The sequence below is a fragment of the Nycticebus coucang genome, chromosome 18 (assembly GCF_027406575.1).
Source record: "Nycticebus coucang isolate mNycCou1 chromosome 18, mNycCou1.pri, whole genome shotgun sequence".
In the NCBI taxonomy this organism is placed as follows: Eukaryota; Metazoa; Chordata; class Mammalia; order Primates; family Lorisidae; genus Nycticebus; species Nycticebus coucang.
Genome location: NC_069797.1, coordinates 51,455,269 through 51,471,865, shown reverse-complemented (window position 1 = coordinate 51,471,865; position 16,597 = coordinate 51,455,269). Strand labels below are relative to the sequence as shown.

Here is a 16,597-nt window from a genome sequence, read left to right as displayed (position 1 = left end):
CTGTTGCTGATACTTTCCATTGCATCTTTAAGTTCCCTGATTGACTGTTTCATTTCCTTCAGCTCTGCTATATCCTTTTTATATTCTTCATATCGTTCATCTCTTATTTGATTCTGTTTTTGAATTTCCTTTTGGTTATTTTCCACTTTATTAACAGTTTCCTTCATTGTTTCCATCATTTCCTTCATTGTTTTCAGCATGTGTATTCTAAATTCCCTTTCTGTCATTCCTAACATTTCTGTATAGGTGGAATCCTCTGCAGTAGCTACCTCATGGTCCCTTGGCGGGGTAGTTCTGGACTGGTTCTTCATGTTGCCTGGAGTTTTCTGCTGATTCTTCCTCATGGGTGATTTCTTTTGTCTGTTTACTTGCCCTAATTTTCCTTTCAATTCCTCTTGCTCTTTAAGTTCTTGTGCCTGTGGACTAAGGGTTACAGGACCAGAAGGGTGAGAAGGTTTAAGAGCAAAAAAGCGATGAAAGAAATGAGGACCGAGTGATAAGAAAAAAAAAAAAATGAAAAAAAAGAAAAATAGAGAAAGGAGAGTGGTTGGGTGAAAGGAATATTGACAAAAAGAAGAGAGGCACAGAAAGAGGGAGACAGAGCAATATAGGTGTACAGTAGGGTACTTTGATACAACCTTAAAAAAAAAAAAAACACCTTCTGGGGGTGCCAAGTGGGGTGGTTCCCTTGAGGTCAGCAGCTCTTTGCTAACCTGATCAGACACAGTACCCCACCTCCACCAAGTAGAGAGGAAAGACAAAAATGCTATAAATCAAACCAAAACAAGCAAACAGAAAACCTTACGGGATAAAATTGGCTGGAAAAACCAAATAATAGTGGTAGAAACACTAACAAAAATGAAGTTCTGATTATTGAAATAGGCAGCAATGGGAAATTATAATTAAACTAGAAAAATTGAGAAAGAAAAAGGATCTGTATGGAAAAGGTTGAACTTAAAAAACAAAACAACAATCTAGAACGTCAAAATAAACAAAAAAAACAACCAAACCAAAAAAAAAAAAAAAAAAAAAAAAAACAAACAAACAAACAAAAAAAAACACACACGCAACCAAAAACAAAGCAGTATGTATATGGAATTGAATATTGTCTGGGCAACACGTGGTCTTCTGGGGTATGAGATGTTAATCACAGTTCTGATACGACTGGAGGCTGCTAGTTTCTCGAACCCCAGCAGGTAGACACCCTAAATCTCTCTTCAGCCCACTTAAAAGGCACTTTGAACTTGTTCACTTACTGAGCAGAAGCTTTCTCAGGGAAGTGCTTGTTGCTGGAATCACTGCTGAAGTGGCTATCCACTTACCCTGTGTGTCAAAACTGGTCTCCCTCTGCCCCCGAGGGTTAGGGCTGCAAGGCTGCTCAGACCCCGCCCTTAGGCTACTTGGTCGCTGGGTTACCAGCTCCCACCCAATTCCAGTTCTGTGACCCTGAGGGCGGAGCTTGCCGGGGCAGATCGCTCACAATGTCTGCCTGTGACCCAGAGCCAAACTCTATTAGCTCCGTCTGGCTCAGCGGCTCAGACTGGGGCCCTAGACAAAGGCCAAAGTTCTCCGCACTCCCGCTCAGGCTCTCCCCAAGGCAGTTCAGCTGAGTGCCAAGTCCAAAGACACCAAAACAGTTCACAGGTAAGGCCTTTCTGGTTTGCAGTCTCGCTGCTACTGAACTTACAGTTGCGGGCGGGTTTAGGCGGATTGAACACACGCGACCACTTGCCGGTTTTCCACTGTTTTAGTCCTCCTCTTGGGGTCCAGAAGTCTCTCGCTGACTCCCTGTATCCTCTCAGGGGTGATGATAGGCAGATCCCACCAGCCAGAGATGCCTGGAGTCCTATATCCCCAGACTCCCGGTGCCCAGATGCAAGGAAGCTGTTACTCGGCTGCCATCTTGCTCCACCGAGATCCATTTACTTTTGCTCGTTTACCATCTTCTGTAGTCTCTTCTGCTCACCATTGCATCTCGATACTTAGCACATAGTAGGTGCTTAGTTAAAAGCCTTTGAGTATTGAACATTGAATCTCCTCCCTACTTGGAGTCCTAGTTCAACAAGGCCAAGAGAGAAGAGGTTTTCCCTCCTCCCAGCTTCAGGCTCACTTCCCAGGCTCCAATATTTTATGATGAGATCTAGTTCTTCCCAGCCTGCCTGAGGGTAAAAAAATTGATCCTCCTTGAGAATCTACAGGGATGTGACCTTGGGCCCAAATCAACTCAATTGAATTCCCCATCAGAACATTTCCTAGCCATGGTCACTTAGGGTTGAAGACCAGTCTGTAGAAGACTTAAGTAGTCCAGTAAAAGTTAGGCCTTGCCAAATCCAGGCCAGTTTCTTTTTTTTTTTTTTTGTAGAGACAGAGTCTCACTATACTGCCCTCAGGTAGAGTGCCGTGGTGTCACACGGCTCACAGCAACCTCTAACTCTTGGGCTTACGCGATTCTCTTGCCTCAGCCTCCCAAGCAGCTGGGACTACAGGCATCCGCCGCAACGCCTGGCTACCAGGCCAGTTTCTTTGTAGTAAGTCAAAGTGAAAACAGGATCAGGCCTGTGTGGGCTTCCTCAGAGCCTCAGCACCCCTGAACTGTGAATGTGTGAATAAAACACACATGAGACACAGATGATGGCGGCTGAAAGGCTGCTAAGTGTGTAGACTGAGGCCCATTCTGCACACATGTGGCCCCACCAACGTCTGAGAGTGGACCCCTTACTGGATCCCAAGATGACACAGGATGGTCCTGACACAACTTGCAGGTCCTCCCCAAGAAAGATGGATGGTAACTTGCTTATCATCTGTGTGACTTGTCTCCTTCTGGTGTTTTTCCCCAGAATAGGAATGAATCTAGGCAGACAGATGAATTCAAGAGCCCACTGCAACCGCTTATGCTCTGCGCAAGGCAATTTTCCCAGATGTAGCCCTCAAGGTTTCAAAGGCCCCCAGGCCCTCATCACACCCTGTTCTATCTAGCACTGCCCTGGGCTTTTTGGCCTTAAAGTGCTTTCATCGGCATTATCTCCTTTAATGCACAAACACTGGGAAGGCTTGATTAACTAGGAATGGCTTACGCTGTTTTAGCCTCTTTATAATAATTTTTAAAATGTTAAAAGAATAGAAGATAACTCTTCAAGTGTCTTACAATCAATTGGAATCAAAGTGGAGGTAGCCTTTTAAAATCAGAACAGACCAGGAGAGGAACACATGCCCCATGAGTGAGTAAGTGTGCTGACGGAGGTGGGACATGTGCGGGAAGAGGGGTGGTATGTGTGGTCAGCCCTGCCCGGAGGAGTGGAGGGACCTTGAGCTGCACTCAGACGATGAGCTTGTGCCCACCAGGCAACCACTGGCGAGCCATTCAGAGGTTGTCCAGGCCTTTGCACCTGACATTATTTTCATTTAAAAACTTTGGTCTTCAGAGCCTCTAATATCAGAAAATCATATCACAGTAGCTGGGGGAGAAAAAGAATCCAAAATTTGCAAAGGTATTTAAGAATAGGAAGTAATTGAGTTTTCTTGTTTTCAAAGGTTCGAGTAGATGTGATAACTGTGAACACATGAGTAGCATTTGGCTGAGCGCTCTTGGGTCTGTGGATTGTTCTGGGTCTGTCCCCAATTCCTGTCCCAACAAAACACCCCAGAAATGGTTATCAGAAAAAGGGGAAGACTTGCAACAGCACTGTAAATTAGCCATGTGCACTGAGGTAACAAGGGACTTCAGCCACACTGTGCCTATGTAGCCAAACAGGTGTCATTGAGGGAAGGCAAGCCACCACTCTGTGGGACAGGGCCATATGCTCAGCAAAATCGAGAGATACCAGCTACCCAGGGGAGCTCCCAGCACTCAGCCAGGGTAGCTTAAGGGATTCTGGGGGAGAGTGTGCCCCTAAGCTTCCCTCCACTGCTGCACCCCTGAAGTTTCCAGACCCCTCAAGTGCACTGTGGGTACCTGACTGGTCACACCTGGCCTTAGCTACAGAATAGCCCTGAGAAGTAGCTGGTGAGTCCATGCAACAGAAAAGCAATGCCACCATCCTACCAGGCACTCCCCAAAAGCTTTTATTAATTTATTTGCAATGATTATGTCTTCCTGGGAATTTAAAAATAATAAAACTCTATTTTTTTCCATTTCTAAAAATTCATCCATGGAGGTGGCATTAGATCTCCCTGCAGTAGATGTCAGCTCCTGCTTTCTTTTCCTCCTCTTGGGCTGTCTGATGTCTGAAATGCTCACTCCCTGCTCTCTTTCCTGTCAATTGTCCTTGTGTCCTTCGGTCTGAACTAGAATGACCCGCCGAGAAAGTTTCAGGCAGGAACTCTTAACAACTTCTCACTAAACGTGGCTCAGTTCTTTCTTGACTTGAAGTCCTTGTTAGACAAGCAACAAATGATATCTCTTTCTTCCCCTCTTAAGTGTAAGGTCATTTGAGAAACAGAGGTCATGGGAATTAGGCAGCTGGAGATCAAACTGTCAGATTTATCACTGACAAAAGAAATTGGAAGCTCAGCGCCCATAGCTCAGTGAGTAGGGCACCAGCCACATACATCGAGGCTGGCAGGTTCGAGCCCGGCAGGCCTGCTAAACAACGACAACTGCAACCAAAAAATAGCAGGGCCTTGTGGCAGGCGCCTGTAGTCTCAGCTACTTAGGAGGCTGAGGTAAGAGTATTACTTGAGCTCAAGAGTTTGAAGTTGCTATGAGCTGTGATGCCACGGCACTTTACCGAGGGTGACATAGTGAGATTCTGTAAGAAAGAAAAGAAAGGAAAGGAAGGGAAAGGAGAGAAGAGAAGAGAAGAGAAGAGAAGAGAAGAGAAGAGAAGAGAAGAGAAGAGAAGAGAAAAGAAAAGAAAACAAAAGAGAAAAGAAGGAAAGAAAAGAAAGAAAGAAGGGAAAGAAGGGAAAGAAAGAAAGAAAATAAATAAATAAATTGGAGAATGTGGCTTTGGCTCCTTAGACAAATGGGCTCCCTCATGGTTCACACCTGCATTAAGCAGACTTTTCCATCAGCCCCTTGTACACTGCCTCCTGCAGGGACAAGTCATATATTGCCAGTCAAAGTGCAGCCAGGAAATCCCCTTTCTGCAGAAGAGTTCAGGCATGTTTCCCAATCAGATAAGACATTTCTCTGAGGAGTGGGCAACAGAGAAGCCTGGAGAGTTTCTGTACCCCAAATCTCACCCCCATGTGGGAAAATGAAACCAAGGAAATAAAGTTTTTATCCCAACAGTCATCTTCCGCAGGTTTAGACTTTTCTGTGTGATGATGAGTCAAAGCAAAGTTCATAGGATCTGGGATAAGGTTCTGCAGCTCCAAAGATAAATATCCCCCAAAGGTTTGAGGCTACTGCCTAGAGGTGGGTGCGGAGGGGATTTACTGCAACACAGGTTTTTTTTTTTTTTTTTTTTTTTGTAGAGACAGAGTCTCACTGTACAGCCCTCGGGTAGAGTGCCGTGGCGTCACACGGCTCACAGCAACCTCTAACTCCTGGGCTTACGCGATTCTCTTGCCTCAGCCTCCCGAGCAGCTGGGACCACAGGCGCCCGCCACAATGCCCGGCTATTTTTTGTTGTTGTTGCAGTTTGGCCGGGGCTGGGTTTGAACCCGCCACCCTCGGCATATGGGGCCGGCGCCCCACTCACTGAGCCACAGGCGCCGCCCAACACAGGTTTTTTTTTTAAATCTGAATATCTGATTCAAATTCTCAGTAAGATTCCACGGGGTGCTGGAAAATATCTAGAAACTAGAAAAGATTATAATACAGAGGGAGACATCTGAGAGCAGGAAGTGTAGCAAGGAAACAGAAACCATAATAGCCTGGTGAGAAGCCATGATGTAGGCTGTGAATAGCAGACAAGACACTGGAGAAAATAAAATTAACATGGTCAGGGGGTAAAATGATAAAAAGATGAAAAGGAAAGAGGCAGGCGGTCAGACACAGGGGATATAACCTGGGAATAATAGGAATTCTGGAGAGAACAAAATAGATGCAGGGGAAGCTGTAATCAAAGAAATGGGAGGAGAAAACTTTCCTGATGTAAAGAAAGAACTCAGTAGGAAACTGAAAAATGTTCTGACTTCCAAGCAAAGTTAATTAAAAAAAAAATGGCCCCACTTGGACACGCTATGATGGAATTCTCAAAGTTAGAAAAGCTAAGAAAATTTCTGGAACACACACACACACACTTGGAACAGGAAACTGAAGGAGGAGAGAGATTTTGCTTTTCTTTTTATATCTTCTGTTGTCTTTTAAAAACATACCATGTATATATATTTCTTTTATAATTTTAAAAACAAGTTTAAATCAGGGGGTGGTGATAAGTAAGGATCTTCTGGACAAATGGGAAAAAAATAACCAAGAGCCTAAATTAAAATGATCTCGTGTTTCTTACAACACCCCAAAGAAATAAATGTCAATTTCTTTTTACTTCAAATCCTCATTAGAAAGCCATTTTACATTGTAACCCATTTGTAAAATTGCTTAAACAGGATAAAGGAAGTGAAAAGAAAAATTTAATCTTCCTCTTACTGGATCTTCAGATATTCATGATATAATAATTGTCCTTCAATGCACTCTAATATTTTCTATTCTTGTCTGTACCATTTAAAAATGCAATCGCAATCCATTAAACTGAATGGGTTGTGACCTGCAGTTTGAAATACACTGATCTAGAGAAACCTAAAGGAAAATCTATGTTGGTATTCATGACTCTCAGGTGCAGAAGTTATTTTTAAAAATAATCCCTCCTGAGTACTCTTCTTGAATATGGCATTTGAAGATGTATGCTAGGACACTAGAAAAAATCATATGCAAAAACGCAAGAATGAGAAAAAAAATCCAGCTTGAAGCACCTGCTTAGAGATGTAGGGGAAGAAGAGTCTTCATGTATTCTCAAAAGAATGTGAATTGCCAGTACTTTTTTGCAATCTTCTGGCAATGTCTTTTAAAAAATGAAATGTAAGGCCGGGCACAGTGGCTCATGCCTGTAATCCTAACACCCTTGGAGGCTGAGTGTTGCTGTCCACTGGCCTAGTCAGAGACATGGAGGCAGACACTGCAAATGAAATGAATGATTTATTAAGGGATGGCTGGTGCTCGCTCAGGCACAGCAGCAATCACCATCTTTACTCACTTTCTTATATACCCAAACTCATCAGATAAAAATAATCCAAGAACAAGGAAGACAAAAGGTAAAGATTCCTTATCAGAGTTAATCCAGCAAAGTACATACACACCTTTCTAAACCAAGACTATCTTGTTTAGAGATGAACAACGATGGAGATGAACCACAAAGGGCTGGGTTGTCTGTTCTGTTTGCCTACTTCTCCATATGACTAACTGAAAGTATTTGTGTAAATAGAGGTAGGGGATTAAGTGCAATGGTCCATTGCCCCAGGCAAATGATCTGTCTCCAGTACATTCTTTCCTTTAAGGCATGACTACAGCCCAAGTACTGGAAATGTTCCTTCTCAGAGCCTCATGACCTCAAGGAGCACAAATGAGACGGATTCACCTTACAAGGGTGCAGTGGACTGTGTCCCTTCAGCTGAGGTAGGTGGATTGTCCGAGCTCAGGTTTGAGACCAGCCTGAGCAATAGCGAGACTCCCATCTCTACTAAAAATAGAAAAACTGAGGTAAGAGGATACTTAAGCCCAACGACTTGCAGACAATAGGAATTAAGATGCTTCTGGAAACCATATGTATTGTAGCAAAATAAGTAGCATTGACCTAAATGTCCAAAACAGATTAATGGCTTAATAAATTATGGTGCATCTATGGTAAAGTAATAAACATCATGTAGCTTTTTTTTGTTTTGAGACAGAGTCTCACTTTGTCACCCTCAGTAGAGTGTTGTGGCGTCATAGCTCACAGCAACCTCAGACTCTTGGGCTCACGCGATTGTCTTGCCTCAGCCTTCCAAGGTAAGGGAGGCTATTTTTTTTTTTTTTTGCCAATTTTAAATACAGCTTTATTTAAGACATTGCATTTTCCACTTACAATACAGTACTTTTTTTATTTTTATTATTTTTTTTTTTTTTGTAGAGACAGAGTCTCACTTTATGGCCCTCGGTAGAGTGCCGTGGCCTCACACAGCTCACAGCAACCTCCAACTCCTGGGCTTAAGTGATTCTCTTGCCTCAGCCTCCCGAGTAGCTGGGACTACAGGCGCCTGCCACAACACCCGGCTATTTTTTTGTTGCAGTTTGGCTGGGGCCGGGTTTGAACCCGCCACCCTCGGTATATGGGGCCGGCGCCTTACCGACTGAGCCACAGGCGCCGCCCACTTACAATACAGTACTTTTAAAGTGAAATGTTATTTCCTTCCCCTGTGCACATGTTCCATATTCAAGTATTGAGAATACCCAGTAATTCACTATAGCAGCCCAACTTTAAATCTGCCACATAATTTGCTACAAATTTGGATCCTTCAATATTTTACTGTGTGGAATAATGCTACATCTACACTCGGGCTGGCTTAATCAACCTTTTCAATGGTGGGGCCAGAGGAAGCACCAGCAGAAGGAGGAGCACCACCACCAGGGAAGCCCCCTGGCATTCCTCCTGCACTCTGGTACAACTTGGTAATGATGGGGTTGCAGACTTTCTCCAGCTCCTTCTGCTGATGTTCAAATTCTTCCTTCTCTGCAGTCTGGTTCTTATCAAGCCAGTTGATAATTTCATTACACTTGTCAAGAATCTTCTGTTTGTCCTCATCATTGATCTTGCCTTGAAGTTTCTCATCTTGAACAGTTGCTTTCATGTTGAATGCATAGGACTCAAGTGAATTGTTTGATGAAACCTTGTCCCTCTGCTTCTCATCTTCAGCCTTGTACTTCTCAGCTTCCAGGACCATATGTTCAATGTCTTCCTTGCTCAAACGTCCCTTGTCGTTAGTGATGGTAATCTTATTTTATTTTCCTGTACTCTTACCCACAGCAGAGACATTGAGAATGCCAGTGGCATCAGTATCAATCTGAGGAACACCACAGGGAGCAGGAGGTATGCCTGTAAGTTCAAACTTGCCAAGCAAGTTGTTATCCTTGGTCATGGCATGCTCACCTTCATAAACCTGGATGAGCACACCCGGCTGGTTGTCAGAGTAGGTAGTGAAGGTCTGTGTCTGCTTGGTAGGAATAGTAGTATTGCGCTTAATGAGCATAGTCATAACTCCACCAGCAGTCTCAATACCCAGAGAAAGAGGAGTGACATCCAATAGTAGCAAATCTTGAACATTCTTGGATTTGTCACAAGATAGGATGGCCACCTGGACAGCTGCACCGTAAGTAACAGCCTCATGGCGGTTGATGCTCTTATGCAGTTCTTTTCCATTGAAGAAGTCTTGGAGAAGGTTTTGAATCTTGGGGATACAGGTAGAACCACCAACCAGGACAATGTCATGGATCTGTGACTTGTCAAGTTTGGCATCTTGAAGGGCTTTCTCTACAGGGTCCAGGGTGCCACGGAACAGATCAGCATTCAATTCTTCAAATCAGGCATGGGTAGTGGAGGTATAGAAGTCGATTCCTTTGGGCGGCGCCTGTGGCTCAGCGGGTAGGGCGCCGGTCCCATATGCCGGAGGTGGCGGGTTCAAACCCAGCCCCGGCCAAATTAAAAAAAAAAAAAAAAAAGAAGTCGATTCCTTCATAAAGGGAATCAATCTCAATACTGGCCTGGGTGCTGGAAGATAGAGTACGCTTAGCACATTCACAAGCAGTACAGAGGCAACGGACAGCTCTTTTATTCTCACTGATGTCCTTCTTATGTTTGCGCTTAAACTCAGCAATAAAATGGTTGACCATTCACTTGTCAAGGTCTTCACCACCCAAGTGAGTATCTCCAGCTGTAGATTTGACCTCAAGGATTCCATCCTCAATAGTGAGGATTGACACATCAAAAGTGGCACCTCCAAGGTCAAAAATTAGCACATTTCTTTCAGCTCCAACCTTTTTCTCTAAGCCATAAGCAATAGCAGTAGCAGTTGGCTCATTTATAATCCTAAGAGCATTGAGACCAGCAATAGTTCCAGCATCTTTGGTAGCCTGACGCTGAGAATCATTGCAGTAAGCTGGTACTGTGACCACAGCATTGGTAACAGTCTTTCCAAGATAGGCTTCTGCAATTTCCTTCATCTTTGTCAGAACCATGGATGACACCTCCTCTGGATAGAAACTTTTTGTCTTTCCTTTGTATTCTACTTGGACTTTGGGCCTGCCTGCATCATTCACTACCACGAAAGGCCAATGTTTCATATCAGACTGGACAACAGCATCATCAAACCTGCGTCCAATCAGACACTTGGCATCAAAGCTGTGTTCGTGGGGTTCATTGCAACTTGATTTTCGCAGCATCACCAATCAATCATTCGGTGTCAGTAGAGGCAACATAAGTTGGAGTGGTTCGATTTCCCTGATCATTAGCAATTATCTCTATTTTTCCATGCTGGAAGACACCCACACAAGAGTAGGTGGTGCCAAGATCAATACCAACCACAAGCCCCTTAGACATGGTTGCTTACTTGTAGAGCTGGCATGGATTACGTAGAACACACGGAAGACCCAGGAGCTGCCACCACAGCTCATTGGTTCAATAAGACCCAAGGGAGGCTATTTTTAGAGACGGGAGTCTTGCTGTTGCTCTGGTTGGTCTCGAACATGTGAGCTCAAGCAATCCACCCACATCGGCCTCCTAGAATTCTAGGATTACAGGTGTGAGCCCAGCCTACGTAGCTATTTTTAAGAAATTAGCTTGGGGGCGGTGCCTGTGGCTCAGTGAGCAGGGCACCGGCCCCATATGCGGAGAGTGGCGGGTTCAAACCCAGCCCTGGCCAAACTGCAACAAAAAAATAGCCGGGCGTTATGGCAGGCGCCTGTAGTCCCAGCTACTTGGGAGGCTGAGGCAGGAGAATCGCCTAAGCCCAGGAGTTGGAGGTTGCTGTGAGCTGTGTGACGCCACGGCACTCTACCGAGGGCAATAAAGTGAAACTCTGTCTCTACAAAAAAAAAGAAAAGAAATTAGCTTGGGCGGCACCTGTGGCTCAGTGGGTAGGGCACCAGCCCCATATACCAAGGGTGGCAGGTTTGAACCCTGCCCTGACCAAACTGCAACAAAAAAATAGCCAGGCATTATGGCGGGCGCCTGTAGTCCCAGCTACTCAGGAGGCTGAGGCAAGAAAACCTCCCAGGAGTTGGAGGTTACTGTGAACTGTGGCGCCCCAGCACTCTACCAAGGGCGATAAAGTGATACTCTGTCTCTAAAAAAGAAAAAGAAAGAAAAAAGAAAAGAAATTAGCTACGTATGACCAGGCACAGTGGTTCTCACCTGTAATCCTAGCCCTCTGGGAGGCCAAGGCAGGAGGCCCTTGAACTCAGGAGTTCAAGACCAGCCTGAGCAAGAGCCAAACTTTGTCTCTACTAAAAATAGAACACATTAGCCAGGTGTTGTGGCAGGCACCTGCAGTCCCAGCTACAGAGGCAAGAGGATGGCTTCAACATAGGAGTTTAAGGTTACTGTGAGTTATGATGATGTCATAGTACTCTGGTCTGGGCAAAAGAGTGAGGCTCTGTCTCAAAATAAAAGAAAAAAAAAGAAAAAAGAAATTAGCTAAAAATGAATTAACCAGAAGAGTATCCATTATAAAATGGTGATTTTAAAAAAGCAAGTTTTGGGTATTTTCTGTATGATCCTGCTTCTATAAAACATAGAGTAGGAATCTATTAAAAGGGTTTACATCTGCATGTATTTATATGAGAGAAAAATGTGGAAGGACCAGAGCAAACTGTTAAGGCTGGTTAATTCTCAGATGAGGAACAGAGGGGAAAGAAAGGCAGTTGGCTTTACAGATTGTTGGCTGCTCTGAAACACATCTGAACTCACTTGTTGCCTTGCTTTTGAAATTTAAGATTATCTATTTGGTAAAGGGTAACAAGTTAATATATATGCATTACTCTAAATATTTTTTTACTCTAAATTTTACTCCTTGAAGAGATTAGCTATGTTGCAAACAAAAATAGCAAAGTTCATAACCTCGGATGAAGTTGAAGAAAGTGAGAATGAATTGGGAGAAACTAATTTTCTGCAATGGGAAATAAAAATTCTAGTTATATATTGTCTGTGGTCATTGAACATCATATCAAAGATGCCTGAAAAACTTTAAAAAGAATTCTATTCATTGAGTTTGTTTTTTTTTTTTTTTAATTTGGCCGGGGCTGGGTTTGAACCCGCCACCTCCGGCATATGGGAACGGCGCCCTACCCGCTGAGCCACAGGCGCCGCCCAAAAAGAATTCTAATTCGCCTGTAATCCTAGCACTCTGGGAGGCCAAGGTGGGTGGATGGCCTGAGCTCACTGGTTCGCCACCAGCCTGACCCAGAGTGAGACCCTGTCTCTAAAAACAGCCAGGTGCTATGGTGGGCACCTGTAGTCCCAGCTACTGGGGAGGCTGAGGCAGAAGGATCACTGGAGCCCAAGTTTGAGGTTGCTGTGAGCTATGATTTCATGCCACTCTACCAAGGGCAACAAAGTAAGACCCTGTCTCAAAAAAAAAAAAAAAAAAAAAAAAAAAGGGCGGCGCCTGTGGCTCAGTTGGTAAGGCGCCGGCCCCATATACCGAGGGTGGCGGGTTCAAACCCGGCCCCGGCCAAACTGCAACCAAAAAATAGCCGGGCGTTGTGGTGGGCGCCTGTAGTCCCAGCTACTCGGGAGGCTGAGGCAGGAGAATCGCTTAAGCCCAGGAGTTGGAGGTTGCTGTGAGCTGTGTGAGGCCACGGCACTCTACCGAGGGCCATAAAGTGAGACTCTGTCTCTACAAAAAAAAAAAAAAAAAAAATTCTAAAAACAAAACAAAACGAAAAGTTCTAATTCTTGCCCTGTAAATTGCTGAGGAAGATTACAGCAGTCTATATAGTACTAAAAAGAAAATTAACCACAAAATATGGGTTTAAAACTTAGGCCCAACAATACATGCTCCCTTGACATGTGGTGATATGGGAGGACCTTGAATGGACTAACCACAAGTTCTCCCCACTGTATTCCCTTGGACAAGGTCCCCCAGCCACAGGACCCCTCTTATCGAGGTGCCCAGGAGGACATACTGCTTATTCCTGAGTATTGGGTTTCAGTTTTCTGCTAGCCTGAAAAATTAATCAAAGCCCCCCCCCCAAAAAAATCATATATAGTGCTGTACAAACTAAGGAACACCCTTTCCTGTTTTCCTTTTTTCTTTTCTTTTTGAGACAGAGTCTCACTCTGTGCCCCAGGCTACAGTTCTGAGGCATCAGCCTAACTCACAGCAGCAACCTCAAACTCCTGGGCTCAGGCAGGAGGGAACCAATGAACCTGGCATTGTTATGTGTCAAATCTAAATTGATCTATGCATGTTATACCTCAATCACAAATCTCTTGTTTAAAAATAGTAAAATCTAAATAGATACTGATAGAATGGGAATACAAGCAAAATAAAGATTTCCGATACACACTGTATGCCTACAAATCACATGTACCCCATAAGTATGTACTAGTATGTATTTGTAATAATTAAAAATGTAAAAATACTCCCAAGACTAGGCACAGTGGCTCACGCCTGTAATCCTACCACTTCTGGGAGACAAAGGCGGGAGGATCACTTGAGCTCAGGAATTTGAGCCCAACCTGAGCAAGAGTCAGACCCCTGTCTCTACTAAAAATAGAAAAAATTAGCCAGATGTTGTGGCAGTCACCTGTAGTCCCAGCTAAAGGCAGGAGGATGGCTTGAGCATGGGAGTTTGAGGTTGCTGTGAGCTATGATGGCACCCGGGCGACAGAGTAAGACTGTCTCTAAAAAAGAAAAAAAAAAGATTTCCAAACCCTATTTCATACCATATAGACAAACAAATCCTGGATGGATTAAAGAGTTACATATAAAAATTATAGGAGAAAATATATGAAATCATATATATCATTTAGGAGTGTGAAACTTGCCACCTTAAGGAAACTTATGGCCCTCCAGGTCCTTAAGTGCAGCCTTCTAACTGAATCCAAATTTTACTTATCAAATCCTTTCATTAAAAGGGGTGAAACAGGGCGGCGCCTGTGGCTCAAGGAGTAGGGCGCCGGTCCCATATGCTGAAGGTGGCAGGTTCAAACCCAGCCCCGGCCAAAAACCACAAAAAAAAAAAAAAAAAAAAAGGGGTGAAACAGAGAAAGATGAAGCTTTTCTTACCTCCTTTGGTGCTTAAAAAAGAATGATCTTAAAATCAGAAGGCCGCCGGTTCTCCACTCCAAAAAATGAGAAGCCACAAAAGAAAAGAGCAAACGTATTTAATTACTGTTAGGTAATTGCCCCAGACCGGTTGAGTGCCCCCCCTTTCAATTACAAAAATGTTAAAATTTTAGAATGGTCTTTAAAAGTCTAAGTGCAATGATAAATTGAGGAAATTTTCAAATAGATAAAAATTTGTAGTGAAAATTGTTCCCTGTCCTTGAGCATGGGTTTGCTTTCTGCTTGAGAGACCTAAAGAGTCTCCAGAAGGGCATGTGAGTTGTGTATGTTCAGAAGGGCAGAAAATTAACCTCCAAGACAGAATGTATATATGAGGCGTGGCACTACCAGGCCTAATGGCTATAGTAAAGATTCTCTAGATTCCAAAGGTCTCTTGATGCTGGAGGCAAAGGTTGTACTCAAGGTCTGCAGTTTTGGAAAAACAAAGGTGGAGACATCCTATCCCATCTTCTCCAGTCCTCCCTATCAGTGCTGATATCTGATAAGCAGTTTTTATCCTTTTATCTACTTCTTCCTGTTTTATGATAATAAATACAGACCTGGAGGTTTTCTGGAGAGGACTCCTCCCTGAGTTCTTCAGTCCCACTCTTCATTCCTCACTCCAAAACTGCTTCAAAAACTCTAAAAATTGGGGCGGTGCCTGTGGTTCAAGGAGTTGGGCGCTGGCCCCATATACCGGAAGTGGTGGGTTCAAAACCTGGTCCCGGCTTAAAAAAAAAACTCCTAAAAATTGATAAGAAAGAAACGAACAGTGCAGTAGCAATAGATTATTCAATTATGGAGAATTTGAAGAGGCCACTCCCAAAGAGCAAACCCTAATGGTCAATAAACCTTTTCTTCACCAGGAGTTTGAGATAAAAAATAAAAGACAAAAAAAAAAAAAAAGAACCACAACAAAAAAGTCCATAAACCAATTAGTAGACATTGTCCAGTAGAGAACTGTAAATTAAAAAACAATGAGGTCATTTCTCACCTATCAGATTAGCCAAAATTATAAACAATAACATCTGCTGCTGGAAGGGATAAGGAAAACAATACCCCCAGACATTGTTGTTGGAAATGTGAAGTGTCACAGTATTTTGGGAAAGCAATCTGGCAATATCTTTTTCTTTTTTTTTTTAAGAGAGGATCTCCCTCTGTCACCCAGGCCAGAGGGCTGGAGTGCAGTGGCAGGATCATAGCTCACTGCAGCCTTGAACTCCTAGGCTCACACAAGCCTCCCACTTCAGCCTCCAAAGTAGCTGGGACTACAGACATGCACCACCTCATGTGGTTCTTCTTCTTCTTTTTTTTTTTTTTTTAGAAATAGGTCTTAAACTCCCAAGCTGCTCCTCAGTCATCCTCCCACTTTGGTCCTCCAAAGTCCTAGCATCACTGGTAGGAACCATTGTGCCCAGCTGGTGGTAGTATCTATTAAAATTAAAAATTCTCTTTTCCCCAGTAATCCCATTCCTGGGAAACGCTAACATAGAAACAAAAGCATCAGTACCCAAGGACAGGCATAAAGCATGTTTACTGTAGCTGTGTGGCAGTGGCAAAACCCTGGAAAATAAGTCAGTGCCCATTCAAGAGGAGAATGGAATAAAAAAAAAAAAGAGAGAGAGAATGTAATGTTATGAAGCCATTAAAAAGAATGAGTTAGACCTGTCCCATCCAACTTGGAACATTTCTACTATGTATTTATGGTTAAAGGAGAAAAGCAAGATGCAGAGAAATATATGCAATACGATTCAACTTTTTAAATATAATAATAATATCCCCAAACAAAAAATATTAAATACAACTCCCTCTAAAAATAAAATAAAAAGTGTGTGTGTGTGGTGTATGTTTATGAATTGTTATGGAGAAAGGTGGAAGGAAGGAAGTTAGGAAGGAAGCAAGCCAGCCAGGCTATTAACATGGAGGAGGAAGAGAGAAATACTTAAAAATAAGTTTCTACCCTGTTTCCCCGAAAATAAGACAGTGTAAGGTGTGCTCCCAAAGATGCACTAGGTCTTATTTTCAGGGGACGTCTTATCTTTCCTGTAAGTAGGTCTTATTTTCGGAGGATGTCTTATTTTTGGGGAAACAGGGTATGTATGTGATATGACCCCATCCATGCAAAATTATGTACACATAAAGAAATGGGGGAAAGGACTGTCACTATGTGGGTGTGGGATTGCAGATGACTTTTACTTTTTTCATTTTTTTTTAGGGTTTAAATGTTGTATGTATATATAATCAGTCAAAAATAAAGCTATTTTTATTGTTTGGGGGTAAATATTGGCATGTAGAGGTCCTAAAGGGATCTGATGTAATGAGCATACAAGATCAATATTTAATTAACATATCAATT

At 43.3% G+C, this 16,597-nt stretch overlaps 1 pseudogene; it reads right to left on the bottom strand.

The window, feature by feature from the left end:
* Nucleotides 1-8,481: 8,481 nt before the first annotated feature.
* On the bottom strand, nucleotides 8,482-10,511 carry LOC128570101 (heat shock cognate 71 kDa protein-like; annotated as a pseudogene).
* Nucleotides 10,512-16,597: the final 6,086 nt, after the last annotated feature.